Genomic DNA, 13,182 nt, shown 5'->3' on the forward strand with positions numbered 1-13,182 from the left:
ATTAAATTCAAAGCTTTTTTTATCCCAGATTATCATTTAATATTTATGCAAATAAAATGTTTATTATAAACCCAATCTAGACTTATTGAGCATTTGATGAGCACCTTCCATGATTATACAAAGATATTCAACAATGTAAGGTCTGATCAACCCCAAAAGGATGTGACATTCCATGGAAATCATTTGGGGTGTCAAAAGCAATGACGAAGACATAACAGTATTAGTGAGTGAGTGAGTTATGTTTTACGCCGCTTTTAGCAATATTCCAGCAATATCACGGCAGGGGACACCAGAAAATGGGCATCACACATTGTACCCATGTGGGGAATCAAACCCGGGTCTTCGGCGTGATGAGCGAACGCCTTAACCACTACACTACCCCATCGCCCCCATAACAGTATTAACAAGAAGTGCTGCTTCACAATCTTATAGATATACCAGCGTTTAAAACTAAGAAGGAAGGTAAAGTAGTTCCTCCAACAACCCTTATGTCGAAACTCCAATATTTAGAGCATTTGTTGCCCCAACATTTAGACCAGTGAAAGAAAAATATCTATTACTTTCAACTTACTGGAAACCTAACAAGTCTAGTTTCCTGGAAAAATAATGTATTGATTCTCTGGATTCCTTTCTGATACATTTATAACCTTTTTACATAAATATTTACATTGCATTCCTTGGATTCAAATATACCAATCAACTTTAACTTGAAGCGTGAGACTTTAATCAAGCTGGTGCGGAATGCTACTGTTGAAAGTTCACAGTACACCATCCGAAAAATATTCCTTATATAAACCATAAAGGTTATTCACATGACAGGACAAGTTTACAGCATTAACAGAAATGAGTGTGCAATTTCCAGTTTCAGTCTCCGTGTTGTTCAACACTTGACTGTGAACCCATATCAGAAGACCATGGCTCTTTTCAGGAAGCACTTAGATGGTCATAAAACACAAAGGAAATCTTAGTTAAGGAATCGGAGTTAAGGTTACCCTTGTCAAAAGTTGCTACATGAAAGCAGTCGCTGGGGGCTCAACATAACAAGATTTAGGAAAAAGCAGGTAGATGGCACAAGACTGAAGACAAGTGACTGTTTCTATCCTTGAGAACAATCAACTGCCCCATTTTCCCATCTAATCAGAAACTAATTCTTAAGTACAAATCCTGACAGGAAGATGGAGGAGTTTATGGAAGAGATATTGTAGGTCAGCTCAACCTGCTATGCTGAATGACTGATGGAAGCCAGAAACCACTTCACCAGTTTTGCTTGTACCAGAAGACGTCCATCTAGTTCATCAGATCACATTTTGCTTATGAGGCAAACTGAATGCACAATCAGTTCCATCTGACAGTATTGCACGAGGAGTTAAGACCTTCCATGTGTTCTTAACAGCTTCAATCTCTCCTTTCAGCCTTCCAACAATACATGTCATTGATGTGGCTGTCAGTCAGTGTTTGTTGTTGGTTACGTTGCAACAGTGTATGTCTGGTGGGTTCAAACAACTTGCAGCAACTGTTGTTTAAGGTCCTACAGTCCACAAAGCAGATCCTCAATCATCATAGCTTTTTAAAATGGGACACATATTAATAAATCAATTAATTCAGTAGCAAATCTCAAAATTAGGACACCTTTGGCTGAACATGAATGAGTGAGTGAGCAAGTGATGCCACTTTGTATGGCATATTAGTAGGAGGCCTAAGGTTTTCATTTGTTCCACATTAAGTATGGCTTTAGTGTTCACAAACTAAGTTGTGATGAAATTGAAATTAATGTTGTCTTCAAGATTAATCAACAAGTCACTCAAACCTGCATTAAAGATAATGAACGCCATGTTATCCACAATAAATAAATTGACAGTCATAAATCTAGCTTTTCTTATGCTTTCCACGTCTAAATGCCCTTTAAAGATTCAGTTAATTATCAACCAGAGTCCACATCTAATCCACAGTACAGCTTGGGCAACTGACAAACTGACAAACCAATATTGGAAACATACTGTCACAACAACAAGAATGGAATGCTTGATCTCGTGGCAAACCAATCATTATGATCACAGCTGATGAACCTACTGGAAGAGAAAGGAGGTTTCATACTAATCACACATATGACCATGTTGTGGAGGATGGCATTTCTGGCTCTTCATTATATCATGTGAACACCTGTCATGGAACACCTCACCAACACGGCTTATGGAAGAACAATTTCAACTTGATCTGAAAAGAAATGAGCCCTGACCGTTCTCTGTATGGTGCTGTGGTACAGTTATGTTTTTGTGAGGGTACATGTGGATACTCAAAGGATACAAATATCTATAACTATGGCATGTCATTGTATGAAATTTACTTTACTAATAACATATTTTAATGTTTAACCACTTTATCTAAATTTCTATCAGTTGGGCTTGTTTCCTGTGCATGCTCAGCATAAAATATTTAGTCACAAATCTTCATTCATATTGGGTATTCTGTGTGTATTTATTGTTTTTATTCCTTTGAATCAAATCTTCCAAATATTTTTTATTTGCAGACATTCTTTTTTTAAATCATGCCTTTGAGAAATGCTTCAAATGACTACCTCTTATCTATGTTCATGTGCTGCGCCAATCTGTAACATGTTTGTATTCTCACAGCGGTGATTACACCTCTAAGTATCAGTGAGACAGTCACCATTTCTCAGCATTATTCCAAGCCTGGGATTAAAGAATCCTATCACCCGACACCTGGGACAAGTCAGTTTTCATTTCAAGCAATCAGATAATTACATCTTACTTGTCCTCTGGCTACTAGATAATTTCCACTTATGGTTTCAAACTACAAATAAAGTTGGATTTCATTTCATATCTGTAGCTATTAAAATACAGCTATTAAATTTTGCAATGATAATAAAGTAGATACATCTTTCTTTGCTCTTTATCACTTCTTGATAAATAATCAAGTAAACATTAATATCATATGCCATTTTGATTTATTATTTTTGTGACTACAACATGATGATTATGTCATAAAAGTGTGGGCAAAGGAAAATTTGTCAGGACAAATCACTTCCTTTAAGCATGTGGCAAAAAGTGGCTTTTCAAAACAATATTAAGCCCCTGACTGCAGAAGAGTGTAACACTGTCATTCCTGTGCCATGAAACTTTTATATAACTACAGTTATGGAGTTGAAAAGTACACATTAAGTAATTTTGCACAATAGATAAAACACTAATTGTTTTATGATTATTTTCAGGGTTATTTGAACCCAAGCAACTGAAAGTATATCTGGTAATGGTGATTGACTTTGCCATTTTCCATAAATACACATCTTATCAGAAGCTCTGGCTCATCCTCTTTGGTGATGTAATACTCCTGCAGAATGTACTGAGTTATCAGGTATTGCATCTTGATAAACCCCTGCATGGCACAGACATGAATTTAATGTAACATTGTGGATGTCTGTATCATCACACCTGATGATGAACTGGTATCACAGAGTGTAAAATGAGTACACAGTGTATCATGTCATACTGTATGGTCACCCCCATCCTCACACCAATCAGTTTCAAGGTCCACAAGACATCAGGAACCCCATTATACAAAGCTCTCGTAACTTTTATCAGGCCCAGATCAACAAATTTTCTGTAACTACATTTTAAACACAGAACACACTCACAGTATGCTTCATCAAATTGCCAACTAGTAATAACATATTAGAAGTTTATAACACCTCCTAAACAAACCCTGGGGACATGTGGGGGCCCCAATTTGAAATCACTATTATCAGGATGAAAACAAGGTAACATGATAATGATGTGATAATCCCACATGGTGTCGCAGCAACCACATGGAAACATCTGTTCACCTTCAAAATAATCATTTCCTACTTCTTCACCTTGGTGCCTTTTGATAACAGGAATTTTTCAAATTCCCATAACATGGTTAAATCCAGCACTAATGCTTGCAGGTTAGTTCCTGTAAAGTGGGGAGGGTGGGGGAGAGCGGGACTTTCTGATTCTGGTTTTCGTTGTATGCCTCACATGGATACATGTGCAGCTGGCAGAATCTTTAACCCAAAAAATAATCCAATATGATAAAAATAACTTGTGTCAACTACATCCATAAAGTGAGATTTTCTGGGAACACAGCATGAGGGCAGTAAAAGCTGCTGGTTGACTGGTGCTAAATGGGTTAATCAACAGCTGAGCACAAACCATATTATAATGCACCAAGTATAATGTGCTTTCTGACATTTCATTACATTTTAATTCAGTCTACAGGGAATTTCTATGTTTTTAATTTTGAATTAACGTTGATAGTTGTTGCAAGGTAATGTGCTTCTGTTTAATCAACACAACCACTACTCAAATGATTGTCATCACTTGATCTCATTCAAACTCATTTAACATATTCTTCTTAAACATTCCACAAACAATAAAAATCAAGTCGCCACTTGTGTCAATTAAACAGAAGCACACAACTTTAGCAACAAGCATAAATATTAATTTGAAATATAAAACGAAAACTTTTTAAGCCAAATCAATGTGGTGATTCACTCACCCCAAAATACTCAAGTACGTGCTGACATCACTGCCTTCTATGGTGCACTCCCAGGAAGATCAATATCCATAGCAAAAATCAATTACTAATCACACTGTTTACTTGCACACATTGGGTAACTGACCTTATCAGGTTTTCTCAAGCCATCTTATTTGTTGTTTATTCAATGGATAAGCTGCACGAAGTAATATTCCAACAATATGACAGCAGCCTATAAACCATGGATCAGACAATCCAGTGACGGATGTTGCAAGCAATGATTATTCCATACCACGAGGCATGAGGACACATGTAATAGTTCAGCAACTTCCCAGCACTATCACAGCACAGAACACCAAGAACAGCCTTCACAAATTGGACTCAAACCCAGGCCTTCGGCATGACAAGCAAACACTGTAACTGCTAACCTAATCCTGCACCCAACACAATCAGCAATTTAGCAATAAGTTCAAACATCAATGTTAACAGTTTGTTTGGTTTCACAACTATTTCCTTTTCCACATGTTTTGATAAAAAATACACTTTCCTTGAAGAAAGGCAGGGGTATTTATTTCAACAATATTGACACATTTACATCAAACAATACTGAACAAATTCTCCAAAATACATTGTACTTCTTTACCAGCCAAACACCTTCCAGATCAATCTGCTTATCACACCAAACAGACAAATAATTGCAGTCAAACCAATACTGGAATAGTATCACAGACCCATTTTTAACAGCACAAGTATTGCAGCGATATCTTCAACTATCACTGTACTGTTTCGATAATCTTTAATAGATATGTCATTACAAGACAGCAGAGAATGACCTGGGCTGGACATGTTCAAATTGGTCACTTGGCTGCCAAATCACCATTTCAATACAGAATGTTCATCAAAAGGGAGACAGCAGGCAATTTATGTCGACTTTGACTGGAATAGGAACGTTTGTCTGAAATGCTTTGCACAATCCGATCACGCCTTCCAATCACCCAGCCATGAGTTAAGTAACAGGAGAGTCAGACCTTGGTTACTATGACCTGTTTACTAACAACATATTTACTCTTTGTGAATCATATTTGCCAGTTCCTTCAGCCTTAGTTATTTAAGCCAATCAGACAAGTGATTCATGCATAGTATTTGTACATAGCACATTTCTCATCAATAGCAGCCCCATCTTGCTCCAGGAATCAATTTCTCCTTCCAAAATCGATATTGCTGATGTAAATGGCCAGTAGGTCATCACAGTTCAAAAAGCTCGCTCATCAAGCAATTTAATGTATTTAGCATTCAAACTGGGTACAAACAGTCAAATACAGGTGAGTATATATAGTATAGAGATAAGTAATCTCGAGAAACAATACTAGTTGCAGGACAAATGGATACAAGTACTGACAAGGTTACAAATTTATCAGAGCAGAATAATGAGCTTGTGCTCATTGTTGTGACGAGGAACTGACTTGTGCAGTGAGAAAATGTCAATATAATGCTTGGAGGTCTTTGATATTGTGTCATACCATGGAAGTACCAAGATATTGATCAGATTAAACAGTTTAGTTTTGAAGTGTAATGCCAGGTTCAGCAACATTCCAGCTTTGATGACAGTCTGTACATAAGTCTGGTCCATATAATTCAGTGGTTAACATTGCAAGCAATTGTCTTCAGCTGATTATGATACACATTCAACCATGCAAGAGAGTATTGGAATGTTTATTACTTGTAGATATTCATGGAAAACCCAGAGCCACTCAATTCAATTAGTGGCCAATTTTGACCAGCATAAGGTACAAGGAATCGATTCAAACCTGTAGCCATGGAGCACCATAGGCTATTACAGAAAACTATGGTGATAACAAAGTCAAAGGGACCATTGATTTTTTAAAGAAGCTAGTTATGACCACAGTTTGTTACATGAATACAATATACAGGAGTTACCGAACCCAAAAACAGTTCAGTGTAACCATCAGCTTACATGTTTGTTATGAATATAATTTGCCATTCTTAGACAATTGTCATGATAAATTTTCAAGTTTGATACATGAGGTTTAGCATTGGCAATCCTCTCCAGAGACTTGCATGTTTTGCAACAATGAAACTTCAACACAAATCTGTATCAAAGTCACTGAGTGGTTTATATGGAAGAACAAATGTTTGGTTACTATGTAACACTTGTTAAATGACACTGGCTAAAAGTTAAGATGGATTAATATTAATCCTTTTTCTTCAAGTTGGCATACAAAGATGTTAAAGGGAACATAAATAGTTTCATGAATGTCCTGTTCCACACTTGAGAAAATATGTTTATTTACTCAAAAAAATCAATAGCAGGAGTGCAAAATCATAGTTAATAATATTCCCCTGGTACATATCAGTGACATTTGTATAGTGCCCTAGGGCACACTTAGAAAAACAAGCATTGTCACTTAGGTTATGTGATCCCCTGCCACAAATTATCAAAAAACTTAAAAAGTAGTGAAAATGAAGGTAGTAGTTTAAGATGAAGTTAAATGCACCTTCCCAAGATGAAGCTCGGTGATGAATAAGTAAATCCAGTGACCAGTTCTTGAGATATCGTGCTGACAAGCTTAACATGCAGGTGAACATGCTGAAATCATCAAAGTGTCTCCATGACCTTTAACATTAACTGAAGGTCACCAAAGTCTGGGTCCTGTACCTTCCCTACATGAAGTTAGATGTCGAATGTGAAGAAAATCCAGAGAACAGTTGTTGAGACATCTCACTGATAAGCACAAAAGATTTAAGACCCTTTGTGACCTTGAAATAAACGTAAAGGTCACCAAACCTGACTGAGACCTGTCTTTCACTATGATGAACTTAAGTACCAAAAAATGAAAAGAATCTAGAGAATGTTTCTTAAGATATTCCAATGCGTATGTGTGGACAGATGGATGGAGTCTTATACTATAGCCCCAGCTTCATGATAAATGGCAGGGAATAATATAAAAAGTATTATCTATCCCTGCTTTCTTGTCCTTTTGTCCTATCCATTCTCATTTTATGTATAGCATATAATAAATAAACTGTACATAAGTTAACCTGAAATATACAGGAGACAATGACATAGTGAAAGGTTGAACTTTGTCTCATAAAACATCAGGATCTGAATCATGTTCTGTTGTTAACAGATGCCGGTAGGTTAACAGTCTTGTAATACCATGAAAATATCAACATAATGGTAATACATTTACATATTGCTTTATTTGACAATCTTTCTAGAAGTAAATCAACATACAGCAACAAGAGTTAGCTGCTTGTCCACCATTCTACTAAACTGATACGTGATAAGACTAACGACTGCAGATCAAGTAGATTCACAGGATATATGTGGGCGTTATAACGTTAAGTGCAATTACGCCCTGCCAGCCATGAACACATTACAAATAACACATTGGTGAAGGACAACATATCCAAAAAAATATTCTCATAAAGATACACATTGTTCTTTTCATACAACTTTACATTAGGATTTAAGAAGAATGAACAAATACAACAAAACTGACCTTGTATGATGATATTTGCAAAACTGGAATCAGTTTAGTTCTCCAAAATGAGTTCTCCACTTTGAATTTTTTTTATAGAAATCATTAGAATGAGCATTGAGATGCTTTCATCATCAGAATGATTACTGGTCTAGGAAAAGCATGAGAACCAATACATACTTTTTCAACAAATCAACAATCAAAATCTTCTCAATCCCATCAATCCCATGTGTCAAGATTTCTGTGAAGTTATGATGTTTGGATCACACAACTGTCTTCTAAATATCAGCTGTCTGTGAAGGTTCAAGAGTAGGTTAAGTTCTGTACTACCCAGTATATGTAGATGTAGAGATGTATATGTAGAGATGCCAAATCCAAAGTGCTGTACATAATAGTTTCAAGGATCAAAATTAGTAGTTCGAACATAAAATTAGTGGTCAGCTCCTACCCTAAATGTTGTCAGATTCAGCCTATGTACAATAGATAATTGTGTGGTTGCAGTTACCCTAATGCTTAGTCTCTTTTTAGTGCAACAAATAAACACCATTTAAATTGAAAAGGAGCTCCAGGGAGATGAGGAAATGTAGACTTGCTTCACTGGAGGATTTAGCACTGATGGGACGCCTAGAAATGTCGCAAAAATAATATGGTTCAAGAACTGAGAGGCTAAGCTTCTGTGACTGTCATAACTGGTGGTGTCATTGCACCCTGACTGCAGCTAGTTTCACATGACCTGCACTTGATAATATACTATAAAATGCTGTCTGTAGGTCAAACACAGTCATTAACATAGGAACTCTTACCAGCTGGACCTACTGGACCAAAACCAATTTACTCCACTTATTACCAGGCAGTTGGAATGTTGCTTAGTGTACGGTTAAAAAGAAATACATGACAATAAAACTAATTGTTTCTGGTTCTGTGAAAAAACAAGTGACAAGTCTCTGACAGCTGAACAAGAAGGTGGCAAATATCCCCTGAATGACAATGATGGATGACTTGGACCTCTCACCCCATATGACTCAAAACTCAAAATGTGTTGGTAGCCTAGCTTGCCCAGTAAAAACCGCAATTGATCTGGCCTCAATGTTTCATAGAAAAATCAATTTGGGGTAATTGGTTGCATTTTGACTTGTTGTCTCTTGCCTATTTTAATTCGGTTGCACATGGTTTTAGTGTGAAGATGGCAAGCAGACATGTTGAATGTGTTTACTGAAGAAGGACTGAGTTGGCATCTTCATTTAGGCTTGTTGAACTTTAATATACTTCACCACATTCCAGGTCTATAAATTTTCTTGCCCAACTGATTAAAACGCTAAACTCAATGTTGACCTTCACTGAGGACATTATGGTGCAATGCATGCTTTTGATAGAATTATAGGAATAAGATCTTCTTCTTCATCATTACCTATTAAAAGGGCAAAACGTCTGATGATTTGCATACTTTTCAAAAATTGAGAATATCATTAATAGCAAACAAATATTCAAATTTGGTTGATTAAAAAGAACATTATTTGATGACTAACTTCAAAAAGAATATCACATTACATTTCAGAAGTAAAATGTTCTCTGCAGCCATTTCACAGAGAAGACACAAGGTAGCTGAATGGCAAACTAGGAAGATTCTAATGTGGGTCATTTCAAAATGAAAGTATCTGAAAACATTTTTCATATTCATAAATCTCGGTGAATCACTGGATCATCAATATATAATCAGTGAGTCAGCTAAATCCGGTAGAGGCATTTCACGGCAGCTCAAACATGTTAAAGAGTGAGTGACTGAGTGAGCAATATTCCTTCCCACTCAGCAATATTCCTTCTATATGGTGGCAGTCTGTGAAACATCCAGTCTGGACCAGAGATTCCAGTGATCAACAGCATGAGCATCAATCTGTGCAATTGTGAACTGATGACATGTTCCAACCAAATCAGCGAGTCTGACCACCCAATACCGTTAGTCGCCTCTTCTGACAAGCAGTCGCTTTTTATGGCAAACATGGATTGCTGAAGGCCTCTTCTACCCCGGACCTTCACGGGTCTGTTAAGGAGTGAGTGAACGTTATGTTGTGCCAGCAGCTCAAAAGCAATATCAAAGTCTATCAGTAGATGCGTAAGCCTGTGGTTGAGTGTATGAGCAACAATTCTTACATGACTATGACACACTGTAATCCAAGTCACATGTTGTAATCACATGATCCCCATTTCTGTCAGTATGAATACTTGATTATTCATACTATCAGACATAACCGTAAACATAATACTATTACAACACAGTCACATCACATCACAAGCGATATTAAGTTCCATGATGAACCACATCAGAATTTGTCTCATGACAACAAATTTAATATATCTGATCACTTTCTGACTCATAAAATGAATGTATGAATGTATGTTGATGCCTGTGATATCAGTCACAGGATTGTCAGCTCTGGACTCAATTACTTCAAGACCACTGTCATTAGGCCTAGACTTGGGATTATGGGGCATTAAACAAATAAAAAAGAAACAGGAGAAAAACAACATGAATCCTGCACTTCCAAGGATTTGCTCTACAGCATTTGAAAAAGTATTGCATATATAATTAATAGCTAGACATGTATATTGGCACTTTTGGCATCACTTGCAGCTCTGTCAGTTTTTGAGGTATCAGGTATTTGTCCAACCAAAATAATAGGATCTAGCCTTGACCTACAAACTTATTTCCTTACCGATGGGACCCATAAATTAATGAGCAAGTAATGAAACATATGATTCAGATAAATTCCACTGTACCACTCATGGGTTGCAATACATATTTCTTCTACATCTATCGGTGTGTACACATTTCTACACCATAGTCTAAGCATAGCCTGTAGAATGACATGAGTAAGTGATATGAAGAAACCTTGTTCACCTTATTCCTACTAGACGCTGAGCATATACCCATATGTGTCAATGACTGATGGGTAGAAATCCAATTCATTATGAATTCTACGTGATCAATTACAAGATGAGGAAAAAAAACCTTATTAAGCAGGGATGAGTAGGAACAATTTTGTTGACCATGTCTCTAGTAACAAGTAAAAAACTTGTAATATGGCCTTTTTGTAGACCAAATTCAATTCATGTGATCGATTTCAAACTGAAAAAAATCCTTATCAAGCAAGATTGAGTAGAAACAAAACTCCACCACACTCTATGTATTTTGTTGACCAGAATGTCTCCAGTCAGAAGTAACACCCTTGTAATAAGGCCAGTTTGACCATGCTGACAAAAGTCATGCCTGTCATGCTTTGCTACTCAGATGGGACACTGACAATGGAAGTATTCTACGCTGTAACATTGGAATGAGGTCAAACTGACATGAAGTATAACCGTACAACAGGTCAATATTCAAGCCACTGATCTAGGTGACTGAACAATGTACACAATCTAAGACCACTCTATCTGGAGAACAGAGCCTTGCGATATACACTACAGAAACATAAAATATCAGACATCACATCCATTTCATCAAACACAGCCATCGATTTCTTATTCCCACTGGCATAATCCCTGTTAATATTCCTGTCATCAGATGAGGTGAATGTAATGGCCTGTGTAGTTATAAATTCTTTGTGTCTAAGACATCAAATGGCAGCTTCAATGTGATAGAGACATATCCTGAATGTCTTCATCTCATACATAAGGCGTACATATTACAATCACTACTAATATTCACAAGTATAAATATTATACAAATATGCATGAGTATGTCAGCATGTGTCTACAATTCTTTAAGCAATATTCCAGCTATATATGTTTAAGTACATGTGATAGCCATGTACCCATATACTCAACAACAATAAAATAAAAGAATAGTTATTATCAATGATTATATATAATTTACTTGAAAGAGAGGATTGGCCTGACTTTGCTAATTTCAATGAACTTGTGATTTATTGGTAATAATTCAACATTACACAATTTTCCATCATGCTATTAAGCTGAAAAAAATACTTTTGACGACCATGAGTATCAATGTCTAGTAGTTTGAGATTTTGTTACCAACCTTACAAAGTTCCATGATCATGAAATAACCTAAAGTCTTTTTCTTGAAAATATTTCAAAGTTTTGCAATTTTGCATGCATGATACATGGAGTAAGAAGGTTACATAAGTGAAAAGAATCATGAAAATGATACATAATAACTCAACTGGACTGCAATATGTGGGCTTCAACTTGACAAATGATGTTTACACTGCTGCATCATGATTCATCATGATATAAAATGCATATAGAATAAGCATTCAGCAACTAACACTTGAGAAGGGTACTTAATGGGACTGAATAGTAATTATTGCCAACATGATTGATGCATGTACACTGTTTGCGTAGATCTATACAGCTGTTCTATTGTGTCACAATAAATTACAGTGTTCAAAGTCATGGGTATCCTTTATCCATCATAATGTTTCTTCCTGTAATCTTTGAATACTGCGACACTGACCTCATGACTTTCATTCATAACTTCAAATTAACTATTCACAGTAACCACACTGGAAAATGTGTTTAAGGTGTTACAGGAAATTCTTCCTGTCATAGGTTCTAGATCTTGTCCTGTCTATGTCCTACTTGACACCATTAAGTTCACAACTCAATGCCTTTCTGTGTCACATCATGTGTAGTAACCACTGACATCCTCTAGATCAGGTCTGGATACTTACTGAATATCTAATGACATACATGTACTTCCAATCACATGTCATATTATGAGCCTTCAATTTACTGTTTATCATGAATTAATAGAACCTGAATTCCTGAAACTGTCTGGATCTGTGGGTACATAAGCTATAGACCTAAATCAATAGTACCTGTAAAGACTGAATAACACCAAGTGTTCATATAAATGTTGAGTCATATATCTTGTCCAGTATGTATCTTCATATTGCATGACTAGAAAAGAACTCTCAGATGTTTCAGACTATCAATTAAAAAATGTTTGCATATTTTAACAAATTAGCATGCCATTTGAAAAGCTGTCATATTTCATATTAAGCTGTATTTTTCAATTTAGATAACTTTTTACCTTATTTGTGCAACATTTAACATTCAGAATCTAAAATACTTCTAACCAAATCACAATGAAATTATATGATGTCGAGATGCCTTCCCCTTTGACTGAAATTTTTGGGCTAGAGAT

The 13,182-nt window shown here is 36.2% G+C and overlaps 1 protein-coding gene across 7 annotated transcripts in view; it reads right to left on the reverse strand.

Moving 5' to 3' along the window:
• Positions 1 to 13,182, reverse strand: part of LOC137286139 (palmitoyltransferase ZDHHC14-like) — a 72,695-nt gene that overhangs the window by 58,356 nt on the left and 1,157 nt on the right. The gene's annotated exons all lie outside the window — the stretch shown is intronic.

The sequence above is a fragment of the Haliotis asinina genome, chromosome 6, assembly GCF_037392515.1.
Source record: "Haliotis asinina isolate JCU_RB_2024 chromosome 6, JCU_Hal_asi_v2, whole genome shotgun sequence".
Lineage (NCBI taxonomy): Eukaryota > Metazoa > Mollusca > Gastropoda > Lepetellida > Haliotidae > Haliotis > Haliotis asinina.